This window comes from Molossus molossus, unplaced genomic scaffold (assembly GCF_014108415.1).
Source record: "Molossus molossus isolate mMolMol1 unplaced genomic scaffold, mMolMol1.p scaffold_m16_p_10, whole genome shotgun sequence".
NCBI classification, from domain to species: domain Eukaryota; kingdom Metazoa; phylum Chordata; class Mammalia; order Chiroptera; family Molossidae; genus Molossus; species Molossus molossus.
In genome coordinates this window covers 34,235,089-34,263,020 of record NW_023425345.1, presented here as the reverse complement: position 1 = coordinate 34,263,020, position 27,932 = coordinate 34,235,089, and the positions used below count along the sequence as shown (strand labels likewise).

The 27,932-nt window shown below is 39.1% G+C and overlaps 1 protein-coding gene across 3 annotated transcripts in view; it reads left to right on the top strand.

Moving 5' to 3' along the window:
- Positions 1–27,932, top strand: part of SOX5 (SRY-box transcription factor 5) — a 960,413-nt gene that overhangs the window by 316,715 nt on the left and 615,766 nt on the right. For 2 of the 3 annotated variants that reach the window (XM_036251468.1, XM_036251466.1), the window contains exon 2: positions 3,204–3,270. The exons of the other annotated variant lie outside the window; for it this stretch is intronic. The gene's annotated coding sequence lies outside the window, so the exon portion shown is untranslated. The remainder of the gene's footprint in view (positions 1–3,203; positions 3,271–27,932) is intronic. 3 annotated transcript variants of the gene reach the window in all.

Sequence of the window (27,932 nt, the reverse complement as noted above, 5' to 3'; positions counted from 1 at the left end):
CACATGTCTGTTGTAGCCCCAGTGGTGACAAATGCCCGGAACCAGGTCCTCTGGCCAGCATGTATCTGCTTTTGCACCAGCATAGTCTTTAAAACATGTCCTTGAGGGATGACCTCAGGAAAAAGTCAATGATCTCAGATTCCTTGATGGGCAAGAGGAAGGGACAAATCTCCTCCAGCCACTTGATCTTCCTGTCCTGGTCCAGGAGCCCAGCTTGATTACTGGGGTCCACTCCTTGTCCTGGGCCTTGCCTCCTGGAGCGCCACAGCCTCGGGCCCCGCCCCACCCCTGGTCCCAGCTGTGACCTTGGCCCCAATGCCACCTCCAGATTCTCCCTGCAAGCTGCCAATTCTAGGGCCTCCCATTCTAGCGCCCCCAGTGCCTCCCAGAGCACCTACGTCATCCGCCCTTCGGTGTGTTTTCAAAGAAGCGGCTAATTTTTTACAGTGTTTTAATTTTAAATGTACAAATTTTCCACATCTACTATTGTATTTATACTTAAGTATTTTATTCTTTTTCATGCTGTTGCAAATGAAATTGTCTTTTTAATGTTATTTGCAGAATGTTCATTGCTAGTGTATAGAAATTGAAATGGTTTTTGATCCAATATTCTGCAACCCTATGAACTTGTTCATACATTTTAAGAGAGTCTTAGTGAATTCCTTAAGATTTAAATAAGAATGTTAAATACAAATAGACATAGTTTTATTTACTTCCTCTTTTCCAGTCTGGATATATTGTTGCTTTTTTTCCTATTGAACCTGGCTGGAGCCTCCAGTACAGGGTTCAACAGAAATGTGATGAGTGGACAACCTTGTCTCATTCCTGATCTTGGGGGTAAAGCAGTCAGTCCTTCACCCCTAAATATAATAAATTTTTTGTAAAATTTTTTTTACTAGGTTGAGGAAGTTCCATTCTGCTACTACTTTGCTAGTGTCATGAAAGGATACTGGACTTTTTTCAAGTGTTTTTCAGTATCTACAGAGAGGATTACATGGTTTTGTTTTTAATTTTAGCACTATGGTATGTTACATTATTTGATACTTAGATGTTACAACAACTTTGCCTTCTTAGGATAGATCCCATTGGTATCCATGTATAATGCCTTTATTATTATTATTATTATTATTATTATTATTATTTTTATCCTCACCTGAGGACATTTTGCATTTGTCTTCAGAGGGAGAGAAAGGGAGTAAGAGAGAGAGAGAAACATCGATGTGAGAGAGACACATTGACTGGTTGCCACCCACACGACCTCAACTGGGGCCAGTGACGAACCACAACTGAGGTATGTGCCCTTACGGAAACCGAACCCGGGACTCTCTGGTCCACAGGCCGAAGCTCTAACCTCTGAGCCAACTGTCCAGGGCCATAATGCCTTTTACTATTTCATATACTTTAAAAAATTTAGGTACTTCAGATGTTACCCAAAATTATTGAGGCTTTTAAAAACAAAAAGTTTTATATAAACTAATAATCAAAAGTTGAAAAACTCTGGGTGATTGGCTCAGTTGGTTGGAGAATTATCCTGTACACCAAAAAAAATTTCAGGTTTGATTCCTAGGTTTGATGCCTAGGTTGTGGGTTTGGTCCCTGGTCGAGGCTCGGATGGGAGGCAACCAATTGGGGTCTCCCCCCCTCCCCCGCCTTCCTCTCTCTAAAGTCAATAGAAAGAAGTATCCTCAGGTGAGGATTAAAAAAAAAGTCATACAAATGCCATCGTCCAGGATCAGCTTTAAATCCCTTCCTCTGGTGTGTTAGACCCATATATCACAAGGGGGCATTCCACCTGTCATCCCGAAAGGATCATTTGAAGTCTTATGAAAATACTGATCACATTACCCTGGCCCATTTGGCTCAGAGATTAGAGTGTCAAATTCCCGGTAAAGGGCACGTACCCTGATTGCAGGTTTGATGTCAGCCCTGATGGGGGTTGTGAGGGAGGCAGCCAATCAATGTATCTTTCTCACATGGATGTTTCTCTCTTCCTCTCTCTCTTTCTCTCCCTCCCTAAAAAAAATCAAATCAATGGAAAAATATCCTCAAGTGAGGATTAACAACAACAACAAAAAAAAACCAAAAGGATTAACAACAAAAATACCGATCACCAATCACATACTCAAGGTTGATGATACAAGGAAGAAAATTTATGTAATTTATATTTTTACAATATTAATAATTATTTTGCCAACAAGATCACAATAAATCATTAATCAATGTTTAAACATTTAAAAATCATAGAACTTAATCATTTTGTGAGCCAAAGCTTAAAAAGTTGAAAATAGCTGATGAACTTCCCCTTACAAAAGTTATTCTATAACTGTAAATAAATAATAAAATCATAATAAAATAGTTATATGTATTGAAAGTTTCTGGTTTTTTTTAGTACTTGGGTTCATGTCAAGACTATGAAACCATTTAAAGTTCATGAAAGTAAGCCTACAAAAGCTTAAATGAATTTCTAAAGACCTGTAGCTGTTCTGTCCTGGGACCAATGATTAAATCCTGGTCTTTGTGACACTGACGTCTGTCTCTGGCAAAGTGACTGAGTATAAACAGGGTATTCTGTTTTTATTTTGCTGTTTTTGCTTTTGTTGTTTTTAACCTAGAAATTTGTGAACCTCGTGATTTTATCAACCAGTGAATTTGTCAACCTCGTGATTTTATACAACTCAGCATCCTAGCACAACGTTGCACTGTGCTCTGATGAGTGCTAGTCTGTATTTAATATATTTTAGTGCCCATTGGCATGTTTTCCATAAAGTACTGTAGCTGTAAGTAATGTACTATAGGTATACTTTACATTAACCATCGTGGACTATAAAGATGGTTAAAATTGTTTCTCTCAATAAAACTAGTCCCAGGGCGACATACACACACATGTGCTTACATGACTGAACTGATCATTTAACTGGTACAGCTTCAAAATAACTGGCTGCTGTTTTTACACTTAAACTGTCATTACATCTTGACTGTCACTTATAAAGGTTCATTCATTTATCAACCATTAACTGGCATAGTCCTATGAGTCTGACCTATTGTGGCTGTGAATCGGGTCCCTTGAAAATGACTTCCACAGTTTTGTTGTAGGAATCATGTTTAACTCACTTTATGATGTTTAATTTTTTTTTCACCTGGGTATTTTATTTTGGAGTGACTTTGATATCTCTCTAAATACTTTTCTTTTTTCTTTTTTTTAGCATTGGAAGCTATAGTTAATACCAAGGACATCGGGAGTGGGAGAGATTGGACTAGGACACTCGGCAGGTCAGGACATTTGCATTATCATTTGCTGATTGTTCTTTTGCCATCAGTTCCGGAGTTCTCTCGTCTCTTGCCTTTTGTTTAATTCTTGTATGTGCTCAAAGGTATGTTCTCCTTTTTGCAGACTAAAACCTTTGTATAAAAAGTCTAAGGCTTGAGTGTTTTAGGATTTGAAGGTGAAAAAGTAATTTAAAGGTATTTTCAAGATTAGAAGAAATTTCTAACCTAATAATATATATTGGTGTACCCTGATTTCTATTATTCTTTATGGTATATAAGCTATTTTGAAGTGAAGGTTTCTTGATAATTTTTTTTCAGAATCAAAACCTTAAAACATATCAAATATGATTAATTATGTAACTGTAGCAGAAAAAATGCTTGGCTCATGAAAACCACGTTTTCTTTCTTCTTTGCTCCATTCTTAGGGCTTGGGTACACCTCTAGAAGCTCTTGACACTCCAGAATCAATCTGTTTGCTAACATTAATTTTAAGTACTGAATGTTGACTACCATGTGTAAAGTGAAGGTTAATTAAAACAGACAATTTCTATGTAAATAGGAAGATCCCAATAGTCAAAGAAGAGTTGGTGTTTGTCACCCTTCTCAGTCAGCTGGGACCGTGCTGACATTGCAGTCCCGTCTGCCCTGGGTGTCACCCGTGAGTGTCTGATGGCTCTCTGTTCATCTCCAGTTCAGAGAAGCCTCCCACTTGTTTTGAACAGTGATTACAGCTCTCACTACTGTTGCTCAGTTATTGACAGAGGCTTGGGGATCCGTGCCCTCTCTGTTTCCCCTCCCGTGTTACCACTTCCACAACTGCTCTGGAGTTAGACTTCGCTTCTCCGGGTCTCCTGTCGAGCAACTGCCGGTGGGTTTGCAATTTCATCACACAGAGAGAAATGCCTTTGTGCTTCAGTCTGATCGCATCTCTTTAAGGAACATGGCTTACTCAGAAAGGAGCGAAGCTTGAAGTTCTCCCTGGATGCTTCAGGGATTTAGTGAATCCCTAGCATTGGCATTAGAGACTACACAGATTAGCATTGTTATATGTCTTGAAAGAACACCACCCTCCATCTTAAAGGGAAATAATTTCAAGTAGATCTAGCTAACATCTCTGCTTATAGCTAAATATGGAGAGGCTTGAAAAAAGCTGATTAGAATGACATGCCTAAGTAATTGAGTTTGTAAGTATGTCTGCATGGATTCTTGCAGAATTGAGAACCTCTTTTTTTTTTTTTTTATTCCTCACCAAAGGATATGTTTCTATTGATTTTTAGAGATAGTGGAAGGAAGGGAGGGAGGAAGTGGGGAAGACAGACAGAGATAGAGAGAGAAACATCGATGTGAGAAAGACACATCATCGATTGGTTGCCTCCTGCGTGACCCCAACCTAGGCCGGGGACCAGACCTGCAACCCAGGTACCATGGGCCCTTGACCAGAATTGAACCAATGACCCTTTGGTACAGGGGCCAATGCTCTAACTGCTGAGCCAAACCGGCCAGGGCTGAGTGATACTTTTATAAAGAGTTTTCTGGTAGAAAATTCCCAAATTTTCAGTTTACAAATATCCCTGAACTAAACATTAAAAAGAAATAAATTGAAACCCAAAGTGCTGGTTCTTCTTGGCATCCAGCTCTTAATGTAAATATTGACTTTACATTGAAGCTGGTTCTTTTTTGGGTTTTGTATATTTGGAAGCAAAATCAAAAAGGGAGAGAAAATACTTCAGATATCTCCAGTCTTTTAGAGGTAGAAAGAACCTCCATCTGGTCCTCCTGTTTTCAAACCTAAGTTTCCACCCAGGGTCACTGAAATGCTATTAACAGAGGTACTCTGTGTTTCCTGCCGTGACGCAGGCCTACTGCACTATGCTGCCTTCCAGATTGTGGAATACAAATAATTCTGCACACAGCACTGTGTACACACACAGAAAACACCATCAGCATTTGCCATCTCTACCAATTTATAATTTGATAGAGAATACAATCAATATGGATACTTTGGATTTTACTGATTTTTTAAGAAATCAATAATTTTAGGATTTGTTAATAAAACCATTGTTTCTCTGAAGAAGTTTCCTGTTCAGCTAGATGGAATGAAAAGATGGTCATCCACCTGTCCTTCCATCCATTCATTCACACAACAGCAGTTACTGCCCGCCTGGAGCTTCCAGTCTAGTGGAGGAAAACCTCCGTTCAAGATTTCGATATATATGTTTATGGAGATAAGTACTAAGAAGAAATAGAATGGATTATGTGGAGAACAGTGGGAGACTGTATCTGATGCTGTGTGATACTTTTTGAGAAGGAGAGAATGGAGCACAGGCCTGAATGGAGTGAGAGTGGGGAGCATTTAGATATATGGGTGAAGGGAGTTATGTTCAGTGGCAAGAACAAGATAAAGAGGAAGCTTGGTGTGTTGAAGGAGTTTGGAGAAGGGCAGTAGGTAGGAAGAGAGTAGGAGTGGACAAGGGATGATAATGGGGAGGATGTTGTGGAGTCCGTCACAGAGGGCCTGGTAGACCATGGTAGGACCTTGACTGTTATTCTGAGTGAGATGGGAATCATTAAAGGGATTTTAGCCAGTACGGGGGATGATATGTCTTACATGTTTTACGGATCACTCAGACTTGCAGGTTGTGTAAAGCATTTTAAAAGTTACACTTTATCTACAGAATGTGAGTTATAAATGAAAATAAACTTAAATTAACAACGATCAGGACAATTTTATCTCATCAGGATATTGTCTGATGATTGTGTTCAATGAACTAATGATAGATGGTATGGCTATCATTTTTCTTTTTCATGTCCTTGAATGGAAGAACTCTTTTGAATTAGAATCACGTTCTTTGACTTTGTATAGTAATTTATTGTTTTGTAATAGGTACATTAATGACAATGACATGTAATAGTTAAAAAGAGTGTGCATTTAATTAGTTCCTTGGCATAGCCGAATTTCCCATTTATTTGTCATTTATAATCTCAACCAAAACTAACTGCATAGTCTTGTATAAGTATACACATAAGTCATAAATTTTATCTTCTATTCGCAAAGGAAGATGTTTGAAAATTTTGTTATGGTTTTATTATAATTGTCACATGACCCCAAAGTATATTTATTGGGAGAAACAAAGTAGTTAAAAAAATAACAACTTAGCCCTGGCCGGTTTGGCTCAGCGGTTGGAGCATCGGCCTGTGGACCAGAGTCCCGGGTTCGATTACCACTAGGGGTATGTACCAAAAAAAAATAAAATAAATAACAACTTAGCCCAGCTGGTGTGGCTCAGCAGACTGAGCGTCGTCCAGTGGACTGAGAGGTCCTGGTTCAATGTCCCAGGTTTCAGGCTTGATCCCCAGTGGGGAACATGCAAGAGGCAGCCGATTGACGTTTCTCATGTCAATGTTTCTCTCTCTCTCTCCCTTCCTCTCTCTCTAAAAAAATCAATGAGAACATATTAAAAAATAATAATAACAACTTAGTAGGAATTAGAGGACATGAATTCTGGAACCAGCTCTGAAATTTACCAGCCTGATGACTCGGGGTCTATAACCTATGTTAGCCTGCCCAGTGACCGACACTGTTTCCTGTGAGAAGACGCGCACTATTATTATCTTTGCAGTTCCTTTATATTTGTTAATCCTCTGTGCACATATTAGGTTGTGAATGAAAACTGGTTAAATTAGTCCTGGCCGGTTTTGCTCCGTGGTTAGAGCGTCGGCCTGTGGTCCAGAGAGACCGAGGTTCGGTTCCCGCTAGGGGCATGTACCTTGGTTGCAGTTTGTTCCCGGCCCTGGTTGGGTCGTGCGGGTGGCAACCACTCGACGTGTCCCTTTCACGTTAATGTTTCTCTCTCTCTTTCTCTCCCTCCCACTCTGAAAAAAAAAAAAAAATGAAAAAATGTCCTTGGGTGAGGATAAAAAAACAAAACTGATTAAATTAGAAGTGACCATTTTTTAATATAAATGAGAAAATAAGAGATGTTATTTTATATAAATTACAGAGATAAAAGTCCATATTTATCATTAGAAAAATTATTAGGTTAGAGAACATATTATTGATCCTTAGAAAGAAGCATTATTTCTAAAAGTATTACTACTATTATTTCAAAGAATCAAAGTGACTATTCAAAATGAAACTTTAAGAGGTGGATGTACCTTCTACTAGTGGTCTGTAGTAGCATTTTGTAATTTCCAAATAACTATTTTATTAAAAATATTTCAAACCTAAATCAGTACATTAAAAACTGATTTTAAAACTGTAATTAGGTATCTAAACTTAGATTTCCATTATTTGGCTACTGGAATATTCATGCAAAATATAAATATACATATTGCATGAATGTGTGTGTGTGTGTGTGTGTGTGTGTTTTCAGGAACAAATATATAAAACCTGTTTGTGTATGAGTATGTAATATAATTTTCCTGTAAATTCTTGTTTACTCTAATTTTCATTAGTCATAAGAATAGGAATCAGTGTTATGATTAAACAGAGATGTGTGGACATCACTCTTGAACATTATTTCTTGAAGGAGCGGGCATGCCTACCTCACCTGAAATGGCTGACTCTGAATCCGGGGTGATTCCCGTCCCTTTGTGGGTGAAGGAGGCTCTCTTCCGCGGGACAGCCAGGGTCTTCACCTGTGCCTGTGGCCGTTCCCTCCACTTCCTCTGGCAGTTCCAGAAGCGTTGCTTCTTCCCTCTGGAATCTTGACCTTCTCCTCTGAAAACTTTCATATTTAAACATGCTCAGGATTCCCATCTAAAACAAACAAACAAACAAACAAACAAACAAACAAACAAGCAACCCAAAACTTCCCTTAGGCCCTTCTTCCTCCAGCTACCTCTGCTTTCATATGCATAGTTCTTTAAAGTTTTAATTGACTGTGTCCATTTTCTTTCTTGCCCTTTTCACCGACAGAATTTTTTCATATTTTTCTTCTATGGAATCAGGCCTTGCACGTTTCAGGCTGAGTTTCTGGGCCACAAGGTGGTTGGGTAGCCTGGGAAGGAAGTGATGGAGAACGCCGTCCTTACTTCCGCAATAACAGGATTCATTCATCATGCCGATGGCCTTTAGACGCATACAGTGAAATATTGAACTCATAGATGATTTAAGTTATCCTTTTTTTTTTTTTAATCCTCACCCGAGAACATTTTTTCATTTTTGTTCAGATAGAGTGGGAGGGAGAGAGAGAAAGAGAAACATCGATGTGAAAGGGACACATCGAGTGGCTGCCACCTGCATGACCCCAACCTGGGCCAGGACAAACTGCAACCGAGGTACGTGCCCTTAGTGGGAACCTAACTGGGGTCTCTCTGGACTGCAGGCTGACGCTCTAACCGCTGAGCCAAACCGGCCAGGGCAAGTCATCCTCTTTAACAGTAGTTAAACACCCTGAGGTTATAGACATCTGACAAACGTTAACTATTATCATCTGACTACTGAGAAGTTTTGGGGCAGAAGTGCCAGTTGGAGGAGGGGAGCCCCATTCCTGGAGCTGAATGAGTGTTTGCCTGGGGTGTCCCCAGGAGCAGGAGCTGACACAGGTGTTCCACACAGTGGCTCACTGCCTCCCATCAGGAAGGATGGGGGTTCTTAGCGCTGCTGGTTTGTGGCACTCAGCGCATTTGGCAAGCAGTCAGCCCTGACTGTGGAATTCCCTGGGGAAAATAAAGCCACAGGGAAGTCATCAGTGTGACCTTCTGCTGGGTAGTTGGCACACAGTTGCTCCGCAGGAAGGCTTTCAGTTGTCATTTTCTGAACGGGTAGATATCAGGTGCTGCTGGAGGCTCTCCATTCAAGGTGGGAAAAGGAGAAGAAGAAGAAAAAAATGCATTGAGCAGAAGCTTACCGACTAATTCCCAGTCATGAAGCTTAACACCAGCTGATCTTCTGATAAAAGGGATGTGGGTGGGGTGGGGGGCAGGGAGAGTTTCTATGGTTCTGTAAGCACAATTATAAGCTTCCCTATTTAAGTCTGACCCATCATACTGAAATACTGTCACTAGTATCATTAGCAAGTAAAGTGTTGATAACATAGTCAAATGCACAGCAGAGTTCTGGCTCTTAAGTGTCTGGACTAACTCCCAATATTAGGAATAGGAGTCAAACTGCCATCACTTTTTCTGTGCTAACAGACGCCCTGCCATTAGCAGTCTGAAGGCAATTTTAATAAAATACATAGCCCTGCTGAGTCGGTCTCAAAAGATAAATAAGCAATGCAGAAAAGAAGCTTTTGTTTAAAAGAAATTATTTAAACTATGCATTACAGGTAATTTTTTTTTTTTTTTTACCAGTAAGGCAAATGCTATCAGAATTTCAATAGTGATTTGGTGGCACTTATCTAAGTAATGCGCTATTGGCATTTGTGAGTTAAAGCGTCACTTTATTTTCACTTATATACGCAATGAGGGCAGATTGGATCTAGGTATTGTGTGCACGTGTTTCACAGTTTACATTACATTTTTTGGGTGCACAGTGTTGTATTCTTGGACAGATTTATGGAAGTGTAACAAGCTGGTGAAAGAGTTCTGGGAATTGCAGACTTGACTTCCAAAAGCAGACTAGAACAGGAGGGCAAAGAACATCTTTCTATTTTTCCTTTGCTGTCAGAAAGGAAACCACATTTCAGTCTTTCAGAAACTCTTTGATAGGACGCTTATACATAATCCCAGTCACAAGGGTGTAGTAAAGTGTGCCTGTATCAGAGGAGTCAGCTTTGTTTGCTGAAAGGTAAAAACCTCAGAAAGCCTTTTAACAGTCTATTTGGAAACCTTTTCTTATATTCTTAACAGTGACACAATGGTCTGAAATCCTTAATGTAAAATGAGCTCTGGCATGACAGTAGGCAGAGTAGGAACTTCCCACATAATTATGGTAGGAGGGGCGTCAGGGATCAGGAAGCCATGCCTCGTGTGTTTGGAATGAGGCACACCCCAGTTCAAATTCCATTCAGATTCCCAGCGTTTTTGTGGGATATGTCACCTTAGGTGAGTTACTTATTCTCTTATCTGTAAAAAGGAGGTAATAATGCAACCAATCTTGTATGATTGTTAAGAGGATACAATGGGACAATATATGTAAAACATTTAGGATGGTGTGTGGAACAGAATTAAGCACTCAGGAAATGCTTATTTTTATTTTAATGAGCTTTTAAATTTTTATCAGGAAAGTGCAATCATAAAAAATGTAACAAAATTTTATATCTTGAGCATTGAGCTGGGAGTTGGGATACACGTGTTGATCAGTCGATGGTGTTGACTTCAAACTAAATGTCTAATGCTAGACAGGTATTTCAACAGATCATTCAAGTACAGTGTATGACTTGTTGTAACATTGGTATGGGCCTTGGAGACAGAAAGGAGATAGAATGGAAGCTTGGCCATGGGAAAAGTTACTGTAAAATCTTGGTTTGTTAAGCTGTCAAAGGGAAGACTCTTCTAGGCTGTATGTTTCCATCCTGAGCTGTTGTGATTAAAGCCAACTACTTATTTTTTTCCAAGAGTGATTTTTTTTTCTAGCTCTTGTTCTTTCTGTTCCTTTTCTTTTACAGTTATGTAAATCTTCTTTGATTGTTAGCACTATGGTCAGATAGTATCTGTAGTCAGAGGGAAGAGGGAAGTGTAAATCAACCACTCAACCGCTGCTCAGCCTCTCTGCTGAAATGATTTCGAGGAAGACTTGCAAGCACAGGCTTTATTCACATAGGTTGCTGATGGTGAGGGAAGTTGGTACAAGCCTTTTGCACAGACATTAGGCAATAGCTAACAAATGTACATGTATATACCAGTGGACCCCACAATCCCATTTCTAGAAATTTATCCTGAAGACGTATCTTCAACAATATGAAAATCACATGCCTAATGTTATTTATTATGGCATTGTTTATAATTGTAAACATTAGAAACTATCTACATGATCATGCAGAGGAGAGTCGTTGAATGTCCTGTGGCAACTCTACAGAGTGGGGTACCATTCAATGATAAAAGTAGTGACTGGATACAGAGTGATTTCCAGGCTATGCTTGCAAGGGAAAATAGTGCTTAGAAGCAGTAACACTTCAACAGTACGAGCACACCAAGTACCTGGATCTTGGTTTCTGAATATCATTATCCAATAAAATATAACCAATATACAGGAGCAACTGTATTTTGGTAGGTGTTAAACTCTAGGTTATACAAACATTTCCAGAGAGAGAAGACAGTGACTTTATTCAGTTCAATGGACGTGCATGCAGAGATCAGTAATCAGACAAATGCTAGAAAGTATAGGCACAGTACAGGATGCAGCCCATCAGTCGGTCTGAGGGTTCCGAGCCGTAAGTTAGAAACGGGGTCTGGTGACTCACAGCTCCCCAAGGTTGATGGTGTCAGTGGGGCAGAGGTAGTAACAGTTAGAAGTCTTTGTGACAGCAGGGTTCTTTAATAACAATTTACAACAATAGCAACTTAGAATTGCACAGAATTCTATGCACCACCAGCTGGTTTTCACATACACTCATATTAAAACATTTCATGTTCAACAGAGTTGTAAGACATAGGCAGAGAGATTGATTTCATTACCTATGTTTTTATAGAGAAGGAAACTCAGATTCAGCACTTCCAACATCGTTGGGCTAATAAGTACTGAAAGGATTTGTACTCCAGACCAGGATGTCCACTTTAGTTTATGAACCGCCTTCTAGCATCAGAGAACCCCTTAAGTTTACATAAACATTTGTGTATAAGATTATTTGGGTGCTCCCCCCACCACTGAGAAATGAATACAGGTCAAATGAATACAGACTTTCAAAGGAGTCTGCAACCTGAAAGAGGATAAAATATAGATTTTATTTTCACACTAGTGCACGATATGGAGGGGAAACACTTTTGCCAAACCTGGGAATGCAGAACTCTCATAGTGCACGTACTCAAGAAGCATCATTATCAATAACATTTAACAGGGAGATCGCAGGACTTGGCCCAGAATCCCCAGAGTTAGTGCCAGAAATAGAACCAGAACACCATGCATTGACAGTCAGGGCAGTAATTATCCTGTTGACCACTTATGGTTTGTTTTCAGTGCAGATAGTTCATTGATAGTCTAGCATCAACCAGCGAGAATGGTGGTCTGCTTTCCTGGCCAGGTGTTACTCACCGGAGGAAGCTGGGCCCCAAAGAACCTTGAACAGTAGCCAAGTTCCAAGGTCTGTTGAGACATTCATTAGCATTTTGAGCAGGAGGGTGATTGGAATACAATTCTGTGGGTTGCTTGCGAATCCTAGGAGTGGAGTGATGGGCAGTGATATAGTTATACAATAGTCTTACCTATGCAGAACGAAAAGCAGTTTAAATCTTACAGAGACCTTGGGGTGAATATTCTGAGGATCTTGCCTCATTCAGCACCTGAAACTCTCCCCAGAGGTTTAACTTCCTGAATTGCTCTGGGGCACTGGAGAAGTTCCTTCTGTCTAGTGGCAGTATACTCTTTTCTTCTAAGAATACATCAGAGACTTTATGACTTTATGTGGCTTTGGCATTTGCCAAAAAGGTTACAGTATCTGCCAAGAGACACAGATATTGTCCCTAACGGTAAGTGTGTGTATTGCCATGACAGTAGATCAAATTAAAACACAACAACACAATTTAATTCTTTACCATTAGAATCAGAGTCCCTTGTCTATCATATATATCTGACTTTTATGAAAGACTTAATATCCAGGTGTATTATAAAGATCATACAACATTTAAAACATAATCTGATCACTTATGATTTGGAGAGCAGTACAGAATCTAGGATCTGTATAATACTTATTTAAGTCACTGATTTGGTAGATGAGGAACTGAGGCTCAGAGAGGTTACATTTTGTATCATTTACATAGTTAATAAGTTACAGAGCCAGAAAAAGAACCCAGAATTCCTGATTCCTGGCCCACTTTCCACTATGATATTGTGCCTCCTGACACATATTAGCTTAGAGCAAAATTTTATTTGTTGAAATGCATGAAAAAGGTTGTAGGTCTTTTGATAATGTTTTGTGGAGGCAGTGAAGTCATTCTGTCCTTGGTGCTTTTTTAAGTTTTGCACTGAAATTAATAAATGAATATCCTTTACCTCAGGTTGATAGGGCTCTACTAATTTTTCTCTTTTAACAATCTGCCTATAGTTTTGAAAAGCACCTTGTCTCAGAATAAATGTATGCATACCTTTGAGTTGTTAGCACTTGAATTGCTAACCCATTCGATGACTAATCTAAGGAATCACTCTCTCCTTAGGTGCGCTGGATTGCAAATGTCTTTTGGTAGTACTGTGGTGGTAGTGGAGGGATTTGCAACTGGCAGGAAGGAATTGAATTGCCATCATTTGGCTTTAGCATGAGTTAGAGTCTTGTCTCCAACATAAGCATGAGCCAAGGTGCTGTCTCCTTTTTTCTAATTTTAGTTGGAACCATTGGCACTGATCTTACCTAGACAGACTAGTGTTATTTCCACCCAGCACAATCTGCTGGCGTGGGCTCTCCTCCAAGCCACGCAGTTGAACTTCTCCCCCTGGTTTACCAAACAGAGATATGATTGGATGTAAAGGGTTGGAACTTTCACCTTTTTCATTAGACGGCATCCTCTCAGGCACAGAGAGTCTAAGTTTCGTTTGTTCAGTGAATGACTCGGAGAGAACCGGCTGTTATGACTGAAAATTGCAGCATGCTTTCATTGGGGGTCACGAAAGAAGAACCCTGATATTTTGGTCCTGGTACATGCCTATTGATATGTTTAACTGCGCGAGGGTGAGAGGAAAGGCGAGAAGCGATGTCTGCGTTCCAGTCTTCATCTGTTTCTCACCAGGGCAGATGAGCTGTGCCTTTGTCCTCTCAGGATCTCCAGCAAAGGACCGTTCATCTCTGCTGGCATCTCTTACGCCCTCAATCACACCGGCCGTGCTGTGGCTCCCATCTGCATCCCTTTATCACAACCCTCAGTGAGACCCCTTCAGACAGTGCTGTCCCTCAGCTAACTCCCAGCCATGGAGAGTCAGGAGAGGACATTAGTGCCCCTCAACCCTTGACCTTCTACGCAGCCGTGCCTGTACCCTTCTCTGGCTTGTCATGGACATCTGCAAGGCTGCTGCCTCCCTGATAAGTCATTCAGGGGGATGGCCACAGTCCTCTTTTCACTCAGAGACTAAACATAAAGGGGTTTTCACTATTTTCCATCTCATCCAAACCTCCACTGTGGACTTGCCCTGTGGGGGCAGGAGTACATGGCCTTCTCATTAGCATCCGAGGTCTCTTTTCCCCGGTGACTCTGTTTTCTCCATGAATTAAAAGTATCCGAAACACTCAAAATCTTTTGCTGTTACACATATACAGTGATCTTTCCATATGGAAAAGCAGAGGAGGTTTTCCTCTGGTTTCTTGTGGCCCAGATGAAAAAGACTGTACATGGGATGGGGTATATCGGGTGGCTATGTCATATCTCATCGTGCAGGGACTCGGTGGTAAACAGAAGGCAGACTCTGTCCTCATGGGGGTCACTGTGAGCTCACATGGAGTTCATTAGTTGTTGTTCTTCAAAACAATAGATATAAGCACATCCGTGAATAGAGAGATTCTGATAAACAACTAGAGATTATGTTTCAATTTTATGAAAAGGAGGGCTTTGAAGTAGATATCACATCCTGCAGATCTGGTTGAAAAACAGCAAATTGATATCCAAGTGGAAAGAATGCCATAAATTTAAACACCTCCCACCCCACCCCCATCCCCACCCCCATCCCCACCACCCCTGTCTCTCTTCTCTAGCATTTTTCTGTCCCCTTTGTGGATAATGGTTTTTGTAGAAGGTCTGTGTCCCCTGCCTGCTAACTTTTGCCTAGTTTGAGCCATGATGAGCTCCTCTTTTTTTTTTTTTTTTAATTTATTGATTGATTTTAGAGAGGGAGGAAGGGGGGGGGGGGAGAGTGACTCGGTTTGTTGTTCCTCTTATTTATGCATTCATTGGTTGATTCTTTATGGGCCCTGACCAGGGATTGCTGCTCTCACCAACTGAGGAACCCGGCCAGGATGAATTCCTCTCTTACAGTGGCCCAATAAAATTAGTAATAATGAATAATTATCAATAAACATTAGACCTTGGTTTCTGTGTGTTAGATGGATTGTGTCATTTAATTATCACAGTAGACCTTTGGGGAAAGTATCATTATTATCCTCATTTTACAGATGAGCAAGCCAATACAAAGAGAGAGCAGGTCATCTAAGAGCACATGATCAGTGGGCAAACCAGGATTTTATCTGACAGCACATTCTGAGTCCTTATCACTTAGAAATTGTCTTCAGATTCAGGTAACAGAACCCGAGTGACCGTGGATCGAATAAGGTGGGAGTTTGTTTCTCTTCTGTAATGCAAGAGGACCGCATGCAGTCCAGCCAGCTCCCCCAGCATGCTGCGAGGGACCCGGGCTCCTTCCAGCGGTCTCGTCCGCCAGCGAGGCGCGTGGCAGTTGTAAGTGCTTACAGGAGGGCTGGTAGGGCTTCCGCGGGCCAACTCCAGCTCATGTCAAGGCAGGAAGTAGGAGAGGCACAAAGAGCAAAGAGCAGAAGGGCCAGCCGAGTTCGAGCCATCTCCTTCTAAAGGGTCTCCACTGACTCTACCCCCCACCAAGTTCCATTTCTGTCTCCGTGCTATTAGCAGTGTTCTATTTATGTTTAATTGCTTTATTATAGTAATGGAATATTAGGTAGCCAGTTATTATTCTCTGACACAGCTTTTAACCCCCTGCCATACTGTCTTTTTCAGCCTTATTACAAGAATAGGAATATGGAATTTATAAAAATTATGTAAAATAAGCCATAAATTTTAATTTGTCCAGGGTTTCCTTAGTTATACTTATTAAAATACACATACACACACACACTCGCATACACACACAAACAGACTCATGCAAATGTATGTCTCTTGAACAGAAAGATATCCATATTCTGATGGAATATTTTCTGTAGAATCTTCAGCATATATTTAGCACAGACCTGCTTATCAGGGCTTATTAAATTAATCTGGAAATGAGGAACTGAGACATTACCCAAATTTAAAGAAACAGTCAACTGATTAAATCATGTCTCCAAGTTCCAAAATGCTAGTTGACAAATAGTTACTGTGATAGAAATGTTTTCTTGTCGAATAAACCGTTCTGAGTTGTACATTTTTCTCTTCAAGTCCCGTGAAACAAAGGTTACTGATCAGAATATTATCTGCAGGAAGCAGTATGTTTTCAAGTTCAAGAGAGTAATTTCTTGGACTTATTTATTCCTTTGTATCCTAATGTTCGAATAAAAACAAGAGGTTGAGCCTTGGCCAGTTTGGCTCAGCGGTTAGAGCGTTGGCCTGAGGTAGACACCCAGGTTCGGTTCCCGCTGAGGGCACAGTACCTCGGTTGCAGTTTGTCCCCGGCCCTGGTTGGGTTGTGCGGAAGGCAGCCACTCGATATGTCCCTTTCATGTTGATGTTTCTCTCTCTCTCTCTCTCCCCTTCCCTCCCTCTCCCTCCCTCCCTAACTCCCTTCCTCCCACTCTATCTGAACAAAAAATTGGAAAATGTCCTCAGGTGAGGATAAAAAAAATGAGCGGTTTACATTGGAGCAGTGAGAGAGCATTGGTTGAAGATTGATGTGAACTGGAATGTGTAGGTTCTTTACCTGACCAGCCTGTCTTTGACAGAAATTTGCCTTTACTCCCTGTTATTTCAGTTTCTCCATTTAGAAATACTGTCATATATGCAGGACTTGTTCATGGAGTTTATTTCAGGAAAATACATTACAATGGAATGACAATTCACAGGAATTCTGGCTAACTCAATATCAACTTAATGCTTGTCTTCTTTACCCACACCTATAGTACACATTGTTTTATCATGGCATTGTGACTGTGCTGAGTATATACTATTGTTTTCATAACAAGTCGACCCTCAACTGTTTCATATATAAGAACCATGCACTTCAAAGCAGAGAGTGCGAAGCTGGACCAAAACATACATTTTTAATGTCTTTTTATATGGAACAGATATAAACAGTTGGTAGACTATACCCACTCCAGGATATTTATTAGGAGTTTTAAATTTGTTCTCAACAAATTCCTAACATCAGTGTATTTTCTAATTGATTGAGAATGTTGGCTAGTTGAATTCTCTTTAAGTAAGGATATATAGACTTTTAAAAGTATATATGTTTTATTTATTGATTTTAGAGAGAGGAAAGGAGAGAGAGAAATAGAAACATCGATGAGAGAGAACATCGATTGGCTGCCTCCTGCGTGCCCCTCACTGGGGATCAGGCCCACAACCTGGGCATGTGACCTGACCAGAAATCGAACCAGCGACCTCTTGGTGCATGGGTTGATGCTCAACCACTGAGCCACACCGGCCGGGCAGGATATGTGGACTTTTAACATTGAAATCGATTCTATATATTGTCAAATTTGGTTTACCTCCATAAGAGGAAATTAGGGCAATTGGTGAAAATAGACTAAAAAGATAAGCGTTTTGGGATCATTTAGATTCATAACTTTCTTTCTTATTCGGTAACTGCTTTTAAATTTAATCAGGCAGGTATATTAAGTTCTCCTTCCCTTTTTACTTTTAAAGTTGCCAAAGGTTATTATATTCCCAAAGTAAATATGTATGAAAATATAATTAATATAAAATCTTTTGCTCTAATACCTGAGTATTTCATGTGAAAGTATTAACTAGACCTAGATTAACAGAATAATTGTCTCAGTTCCCTCTTAGTTTATATGTTGAAATTGTGGCCTTAGATCATAACTCAGAATTTTTCAATCACAGGAAGTGAACTGAATTTCTCTTAAAGAGGTGGTTATGAACAACTTGGTGACTTCCAGAAATGTGAATTTACTTGTTTTTAAAAGATGACTAATTTAGTATAAAATTTCATGTGACAGTGTTTTTCATCAGTATTCATGATGTGATCATATAAACATTTTTCTAATGTGGTTTTCCATAAAACAGATCATTTTGGATTGCAACTAGTAGATAACTGCTTTGAGTTTTAAGGATAAGAATCACTCAATGTTTGTAGGCCCCCAAACACAAATACAGAGCCTATACTGTGCCCATTTCTAATGCTAGCTCTTCAATATAACTGAATTTTGACATCAAGCCTACTATCCAAGGAATCTCAATATTTTTTCTTTTTAACCCTATGAACTACTATAGCTGATAAAAGGGATTTTTATAAAGATAATTGTATTGATTAATTCAATTTCTGGGTCGAGCATAAGACTGTAATTTTGAGATCACTCATAGAAATTAAATACAAGAGGAAAATGTTCTCCTTTTTTTTTTTTTGGTGTATTGAATGATTTATTCTGAACTCCTAAAAAGCTTTCCCTCCTCACAGAGCTTCAGGAAACTTCTAATGGAGTCCTGAGTGCCAGCTCTATTTTTGTTGCTAGTGCAGTAGGTGGGAAATCTTTAGCTAGTAAAAGTCTTTGTTTTCATTTCTTTTGAAAAACTCATGGACTAACACTTAGGGACCTCTAATAATTTAGTAAAAAGCTTTCTGGTGTAGCTAATATACATATATTTATATAAGCTTAAATATATATCAATATGCTGTTCCTGAAGTATGAGTATATAGTTTTATATCAATATATTTAAGCAAACCCAGTTTTTTATGCATATGTATGCACATACAAACAAGTATCTCTACATGTGCATTTATAATGTCCATATATGTATTGTGTTAGCTGGTTGAAAGTTTCATCAGATAGCAGGTTCTCTAATGCAGAGTGTTTTATCCACATTCCATCACCCTCAACAGAGTATGACACAATGTGTTTTACACAGTGGGTGCTAAATTAATGGTTGTGGTGTATGGCGCCCCAAAGAATACACCTTCAATCAAAGAAAAATATGCCATTTGATTTTGATACAGGTACATGGGAACAATGTCATTTAAAGAAAATCCTCTGTATTGTCAGTTAGAACTGTTTTATTTTTATCTACTTAGATAGAAGCTAAGCTCTGCCACTTTCATATAGTTTTATTTATAATTATAAACACAGAGAACCACATGAGGCCATCAATCAGTAGATGACGAGGGCCCAACAGAATTATTTCTGTAGGTGGCCAATTTTTTTTCAATCAAGGACAGCTGAAAGGTCATGATTAAAACAGTGATTTTCCTGAAAGTGTAAGTAACTGTTAGTGACTGTTTTGCACAAAAAATGTCAAAACTACTTTTTCCTCTAAAAAAGAAAATTATAAGCTCTAAAACTTTGGCAGTTTTCCAAATTTTACTTGTACTACTATAATGTATTTTAATTACTGCACTGGAGTCAGTTCCTTTAAAAATAAGAGGCAAAAATAAGTTACTGTGATAGTAAGAATATGTAAACAATAGGCATCCAATACCTCACTGGCACCTGTATGCTCATTACTCACTATTAGCCAAGAAGTAGAATTTGACAATTTCACTCAAGGAGAATGCATAGCATCACTGTAATTCTGTGCAGAGATGAGGAATGATGTCACTATGTATTTCTATTAATCCATGGCACTTGAGATATTTAAGTACTAATTTGCTTCACGTAAACCAGTTAGGAAAGGCATTCAAGGATAGCAAATGTTGCTAGTGAATTCTGTAGGAGGCCCTTTATTCTCTGAGTTCGAACTGACTTCCATCCCTGAGTAGTGGCGGGGAGGACTAACTGCTGGTTGTCATCTTTCAGATGAGGTGTGGACATGAAGTCCTGACCATTTGTAGTCATTAAAGACTCCTCAGAACCTCTGTAGCAAGGAGGGCTTAACCACAGTGTCCTGGTCAGTTTCCAAACCAGGTAATTACATTCTGCCTTCTAAATGTCTTCCTGCAGCTTCTCTTTTTGATTCTTTGTTTGTTTGTGGGTTTTTTTGTTATTACTACTTGGCTATATGGAAACTGTAGCTTTCTTCCTTTTTTTTTGATGCATCTTTACTTGGATTTAAGATGTTATGTGCTTTTAATCTTCTTTAGGCTATACTAGAAGAGAACTTGAAGAGTTTCATTAGATGCATATTATTTTAGCCTGGATTAATAATTTGTGTTCCAGCCCTAGCCAGTGTGGTTTAATGATTAGAGCATCAGACTGTGCCCCGAAGGGTCACAGATTTAGTTCCCAGTCAAGGGCAAGTACCTGGGTTGCAGGTTCGATCCCCTACCCCTGTCAGTGCACTTTTTGGAGGCAACCAATCAATGTCTCTCTGTCTCTCCCTTCCACTATCAAAAACTCAATAGAAAAAATATCCTTAGGTGAGGATTAAAAATAAATTTGTGTTCCATACTTTACACTCTGTTTTAGTTTAATTTTTTTTAAAAAAAGAGACACACATAAAGGTAAAAATGAATAGAAATGCTGGCAGGAGGAGCAGAGATAGGGTGGCAGACGGGCTGCTATTTGAGATCTGGTCCAAGTGCACCTTCCCCTTGGAGGAAGACCCTGGAAGGCAGAGAAGGTAAAAATGCTGGGTTTGGGCAGGGATAACAAGAGAATGTATAATGTGAGTTCACTTAGAATTAAAACTGATTATAACCCTGGCTGGTTTGACTCAGTGGTTAGAGCATCGGCCACAGACCAGAGAGTCCCGGGTTTGGTTCCCACTAAGGCCATGTACCTTGGATGCAATTTGTCCCCAGCCCTGGTTGGGGTCCTGTGGGTGGCAGCCAGTTGATGTGTCTCTCTCACATCAATGTTTCTCTCTCTCTCTTCTTCCCTCTCTCCCTCCCACTCTATTTGAAAACAAATGCAAAAATGTCCTCAAGTGAGGATTAAAAAAAACCAAAAAACTGATTATGTTCCATCTGAGCCCAAGAATGACATTTCCATGTTATGTGTCAGTCTTTTTTTTCCATTGATAAGCATGCTAAACTTGGATTTGTAAGGCAGAAGGATATGTATCTGATTTTAAGAGCAATATTTTGATATGTCATAATTTTGATGGTCATGTTTTGAATTAGATATTTCATTCATGGTTATTACTTATAATCTACGAGAAGAGAAAACTCTATCAAATTAATTTGTTGGATGCCAACCACCTTAAAATAACTGCATTTGATGTATTACTCTTGAAAATACTTTATTTGGTCCCCAAAAAAACAAAAACTGTATACCATGTATTTATCCTATTATATTTCTACTGGTTGAAAGTGATTTTTTTCTTTTTTTAGTTTTGCTGTTATTTTATTTATTGAACAGGAAAGATGATAAAACAAAATTCAAAGTAATTTAGACGTAACACAAGCATACATTTTCTCCATTAATTTTAAAACATACCCTGCCAACAGCATCATATAGCAAGAGAAGCATAAGCCCATGTGTCAAAAGAGCTGGTTTTTTTAATGCTGGCTCTCACAAAGTCTGTCATTTCCAAATGGCACATTGCTGCCCTTGCCTGTCTAGTTATTATTCCATTATGTATAGGAATGGTTCTAATATTTTTTACCTACCCAAATGGTAGAAAATAATTTTTCTTTAGAGTAAACTTTAAACTATAATGTAGTACTTTTCTCACTAATGTAACACTTTATCTTTTATCATATTGGCTTTCCATAGAAACCTCGATTAGAAAGTACCCTTCCTAGGCTTTCTGGAATTTAACTTGAGATGAAAGCTGATCTGGGTTCTGTGTGATGGAACCTCTCTCTTCCCCGAGGCCACAGCCTCTGAAATCTTCCCTTCCCGATGCTGGATAGTTCGGCTCTTCCCTAACTCTCCATGTTACCATATCTAGAACACACAGGGTCAAAGCTAAATTCTTTCTCAGCCATGCCTCGATAATCCGAATATATCTACACCTGACAGAATCGGGGCTCAGCTGTCATCAAGACTGCAGAAACGGAATACCGCGGATTAGAGAAGATGAGCAGTGAGTAGGCTGTTGGAGCAGTCTTAGCAGCACGAGGATGCTCATACGCACCAAGCATCGCATGACCTCACAGCAGGAAACGATCTTGTAAGCCAGGTGCTGAATGTCCGGCTGTGGGCCGTGGAGGGGCGTTCCAGGGAATAGGGGTACAGTGCCATGACTGGACACTCCAGCAGCAGGCAGCAGGAGGCAGTGAAGCTGATAAACTGGCCTTGAGCAACCGGCAAAGTGGGCAGAAGTAGCCATGACTAAATTTTCAGCTAAGATTCAGAACCTGATGACAGAGACTTACTGTAAAAAAATATAGAAACTAAGGGTGGACTTGAGTAAGGGAGCAGAGAGAAAAATTAAGTTGCTGAAAATGCTGCAAAGCCGGATCCTGGCTGCTAGAAGATGAGGTCTTGCCTGGCTTTTGGAGCCCGCTAGCGAACTGACATACCGGTGTCGTCCGCTCTGGCTTTCTTGCTCTGAGCTCTTCTCGTGCCCACCTCCTTTCTCATGCCCAGCTTCGCACTGGGCAGCGGAAGGGAGAATCTACATACGGTCAGAAAACACGCGCCTCATTATCTTCTCTCTTCTCACTTTCATGTCAAAAGAAGGTTATTTGCTCACTTATTTGATCTGTTTTTTCTGAATCATCATCAGCTTTCTTTACTTGGGGTTTTTGTAATCCAGGTAGAAAAATCACACCAAAATTCATGGTTTTTTTAGACACATTTTAGCTTATGAGATTGGGATGTAGCTTAAATCAAAAGTGCATCATAATTTAATTACTAGGGTATTTTTTTTCTTGGTGATACATGAAGCATAGGATTGCCCTCAAATAAATGGCATCTTGGATGGAATGCAGAGTTGATCTAAGAGTCTATTGCTGCCAACAATGGTTTTATGCCAACCTGACTTATAAAGACCCAAGAATATTTGTAGTGTCACATGATGTCCCTGACATTGACTCTCACTGAGGTTTGATAGAGCCCCAGTAGTTTGTAAAACCCCCAAGTGTCCAAACCACCTTTCCTCAACATGCCACCTTCTCACTACAGAAGAAGAGCAATCACAGATGGTTCTCCAGAGGAGACTCCTATACAGGTTTTTAAGAACTATTTTGTGTCTTGATCGTAGAAATGCATTTATTGCATCACACATCTTTCTCCTAATATAATTTTCTGAATCAGAGTTGAGATAATCCCTGCCTTCTCCATTTATATACAAATATGCATGTGTCCAAAAGTGACATCCAGGTGTTTGGAAATGAGCACAGGTTCTTCTTTCTTTAATGAATCCAATCCCAGTCAGGAACCTCTTGGGTACTTTCATGTTTTCACAATTCTTTTTGGTTTCCTAAAACTGAAGTTTAGCTTTATGTTTTCAGTATTGACTTCTTTGGTCACAGTATCCTCCCCAAATTCTCATCTTCGTTAGTCTAGAAGGAGCACACAATTGTGCCTGGTGCATTTGAATAACACATGGAACTTTTTTTTTCTAATTGCCTATCTGAAAGGAAAGAGATACTTGCAAGATAATGTACCTCATTGCTTACATTCCTTTTGAGCTGCCATATCTTTTGTTCTGTCATAAATAGAAGCCCTTTTCCTATTGTACGGGCTACAAGATATCGCCCATTGGTAAGCTTGCTATTTGGACGGTATCCCAATATTGGACCTTAATATTTGACAGTGGGGCGGGATGGGGAGGAGGGTGTGGGGGGGGGGGGAAACATCTGTAACAAAAATAAATCAGTAAAAATTGGGAAAAAAAGATTTTATCAAGCATATACACATACACATTTTCACATAAAGTTTTCATAGGAAGAAAATAGTGTATTGGGTCAGCGAGAAAGAAAGTGCAATATAACTTTATTTGAAAAATGATATGAAAGGAGTATGGGGAAGAACTAGAATCTATAGACTAAAAGAGAATAGCTAGTAACACTAAGGAATGTAGACTGCTTTCCCCAGAGACAAAGACCTCATGTAAAGGCGATATGGAACTTCAAGTGGGGGAGTAGTAGATGTCGGGATGAGACCCAATAGGTGAGAAGTGAGAACACTATTACTTACTTGGATTACTTGCTTGGAAACTATCCACTCATTTAGCACTTCATTCATAGCCGATGAAGTGTTAGAGATGATATTTGAAATCACCCATCAACAGCACCTGAAGGAAGAATAATATACCCTGAATATCTCTGAATATGGATGTGAGAAAGGGCATTCTTACAAAAAAAGAGTTTCACATGGTTTCAAATTTACAAATTTAAAAGACTAATAAGAGGGCTTTTGTTTTTGTTTTTTGTTTGTTTTGTTTTAAATATTTTTCTCTGTATTAATTAGAGAGAGAGAGGAAAGGAGAGAGAGGGAGAGACAGAACACTGATGAGAGAGAACACTGACTGGCCGCCTCCTGTATGCCTCCCGCCAGGGATTGGGCCCACAACCTGGGCCTGGGCCCTGACCGGGAATAGAACCGGCGACCTCTTGGTGCATGGGTCGACGCTCAATCACTGACACCTGGGCTAGGGTTTTTATTTTTTAATATGGATGGATCTTTGGCTTTTAAACCTTTGAAGTATTAGAAAACAGGCAGGATCCTGTTTGTTATGCTTTTACCATACACTTCCCCAGTTAGAAGTCCCAGGGAGAGACTGGATGCCGTGTGTCTGCGCTGTCATGGGAAGTCACGTTCTCACAGCCATGGCAAAGCCTCGACAAGTGAAGTTGTCAATAATTGCTAGTGAGTGAGTGGAAGCTTTGAGATAAATATGGGGAAAAGTTATTGTAACAAAAATGAGATGTAATATGGTACTTGACTTGTAGGCATTCAGCTTAGGATTTCTATCCTTGTAGATAATGTTTTCTGGTGGAATATATCTCAAACAAATTCACTGAAACTAAAGCAATATCATTTTCAAAAAAAACATTTTTGGAAATTACTTTTCTATAACTATACATCTCCAACTTTAGAAGAGAATGTGTGAGTTATTGTCACTTCTTACTTGCAGAATTTTATTAAACTCTTTGCTGGTTTCTCTACCTTGAGGCTCTTTCTATGATAATGTATTAAACACACTACAAATGATTAGTCTTCCTAAATCACAGATCTGGTACTGTTACTCTCCTGCTCAGAAATGGTAATGGCTCCCTAAATGACCAGCTGAATGACATAGAACATTATTAGCCTGATGATATTCAAGACCCTATATGCTTGATTCCTGTCCTTGATACTGTAGCCAGCTATTAGCCACTCCTTAGTGCCTGGTCAATGTCTTTCTTTTTATCAAATCTTCACCTATTGTTTTGGAAATAATATATATTTTTTTCACTTATAAATATTAAATAAATATTTCTTATTTGACTCCTCTTGTTTCTCCAGTCTACACATAATAGATGCATTGCGACAACAAGAATGAAAATACACTGGAGACATTAACAAAGCTTTGATATAAATATCTCAAAGTACTAATTATCAGAGAGCTCTTGGTCACTTGTAAATTTTCCCAAACTTTGCTCCATGCTGCTTAACTCGAGCTTTTGCCTTATTCATTTACATTGTAATTTAGGAAGTACGCAGACAGAAATGAAGCACTCAAATCCCTTGAAAAGAGAAGAGAGGCAGTCAGCTTTTGTTCTCTCATGGTTTTTGATCATAACTATAATTCTCTGTGAGCAATCCAATAAAAATTCCCATTGAGTTGCAGTGGTGTTTCCTTTGAGCTTGAATTTACAGCCTACCATCGGTAGATTAAAAATCCATTAAAATCTATAAGAACAGCAGAAGTTACATATTCCTTTTGCTGTGGTAAAGATTTTCTAAAAGATTTTACATTAAAGCTCTGTTGCTAAGTAGTGATATTAATAGGCTGTTTTACAGTCAAACTTGGCTTGTCCTTAAGGCATGGAAGACTGAACAGGAGTAGCTTCCCATATTCCATGAGACTGCATTTTGGACAGGTGATTGAGATGCAATTAATTTTTTTTTTTTATGTCATAAAGACAATGCTAGACTCCATTAACAAATAGCAGACAACCTCAAGAATAAATGGTAATGAGGAGGATCGTAGGCAAAGAACATGCTAGAAAGGGGTGATAGTAGATTCAGAAAAAGTAGTTGTCCTGTAAATAGCAAGAAAAATGAAACTGAAGAAAAGGTGAGAGGTCAAGGATAGAAATGTAAATGTAAACTAATATATCCATTATACTATTAATATCCATTAATAGTAACCAAAAATATCACAATGCCCAATTTTGTAAAGACATTCTGATAAAGTACAGATATGCTAAAAATGTATTTGTCTGTGTCCTTTCAAATTGACACTTTTTAAAAATGTGATGCTGTATACTCTTTGCTATAAATTAACATGCTTATAACATCTTACTGTCTTTGCAGATATTTAAGAATTAAATTTAATGTTGAGATGTCTCATTTGTAGCTCAGAAGACAGCAAGACTTCAGTGGGTTAGAATGCTGTATGTCCCTATTTTCCCAGGTGATTTGCCATTGCCAGGTGTTAGATCAATCAATTACACTAATACAATATGATAGTATTAAATATTTTCTCTGAAGCTGTCTTTGTCCTGGATGTGATACCCAAACTCTTCTTAGATACTCAAAGTAAAAGTTCTGACTATAATATGCTTATATGGGATTCATTGTTTTTTGTTTTTGTTTTTTAATTTTTAAGCCAGAGTTTATTCCTATTCCAAACTGCTTGAGTCTTTAAAATTCCCAAAGCTCCAAGATATGTGAGTTTAATATGAGACTATAGTTAGGTTGAGACTGTTGGTTCCTCATTGCCAAATCTCAGTATCCTGGACAATTCTACAACTTTTCTTGTATGAAAGCTGATGTCTAGCTTTCTTCATGCAAGTACATCAGTCCAGTGATGAAGAGATACACAGTGCTGGTAAGTCATTGTCTTTGCAAGGGAGAAAGGTGTGTATGATCAGACAACAGAGCCATTGAAACATTGCCGAGTAACAATACTGTTATTGCAGAATAGAACAAAGGATCATGCTCCTGTGTGTTTTCTCTCTCCATGGCATGGCTACCTCATGACCATGCTTAGAATAAGTTAGAATCCTCCTTCTTCCCTTCTTCCTGATGGTCCTGTATAATTGTTTCAAACTTTTAATGATTCTATTTCCCAGATCTTTTGTTGGAATTTCCCCCTACTTTTACTTTTTTTCAATATGTTTTATTATGTTTTCTACAGAAGCATTCCATATTTATTGGAGAAATGATAGGGGGTGGAGAGAGCAAAAATAAGACAAAAATATTTAAAATACATCTATAATTCTGCTACCCGAAGAAGATGACTAGCAAGACTTTTGGCCAAGAGTCTTCAATTAAAAAAAAAGTAACTTTGGCCCTGGCCAGTTTTGCTCAGCGGTTAGAGCATTGGCCCGCAGACCAGAGTCCCAGGTTTGGTTCCTGCTAAGGGCGTGTACTTCAGTTGCAGTTTGTCCCTGGCCCTGGTTGGGGTCATGTGGGTGGCAGCCAGTTGATTGTCTCTCTCACATTGATGTTTCTCTCTCTCTCTCTTCTCCCCTCTCTCCCTCCCAGTCTATCTGAAGATAAATGCAGAAATGTCCTTGGGTGAGGATTAAAAGAAAAAAAAAAGTAACTTTGTATAGTAGTTACAATAAATTTATATTAACAATATATATGTTTTTATACAAACCAATCCATTCTATAATGTTGTAGAACCTATTTTTTTAATTTAATGATATGATAATACTTCCATGTAGTTAAATTTTTATTATGTCTCATTTTAATCAC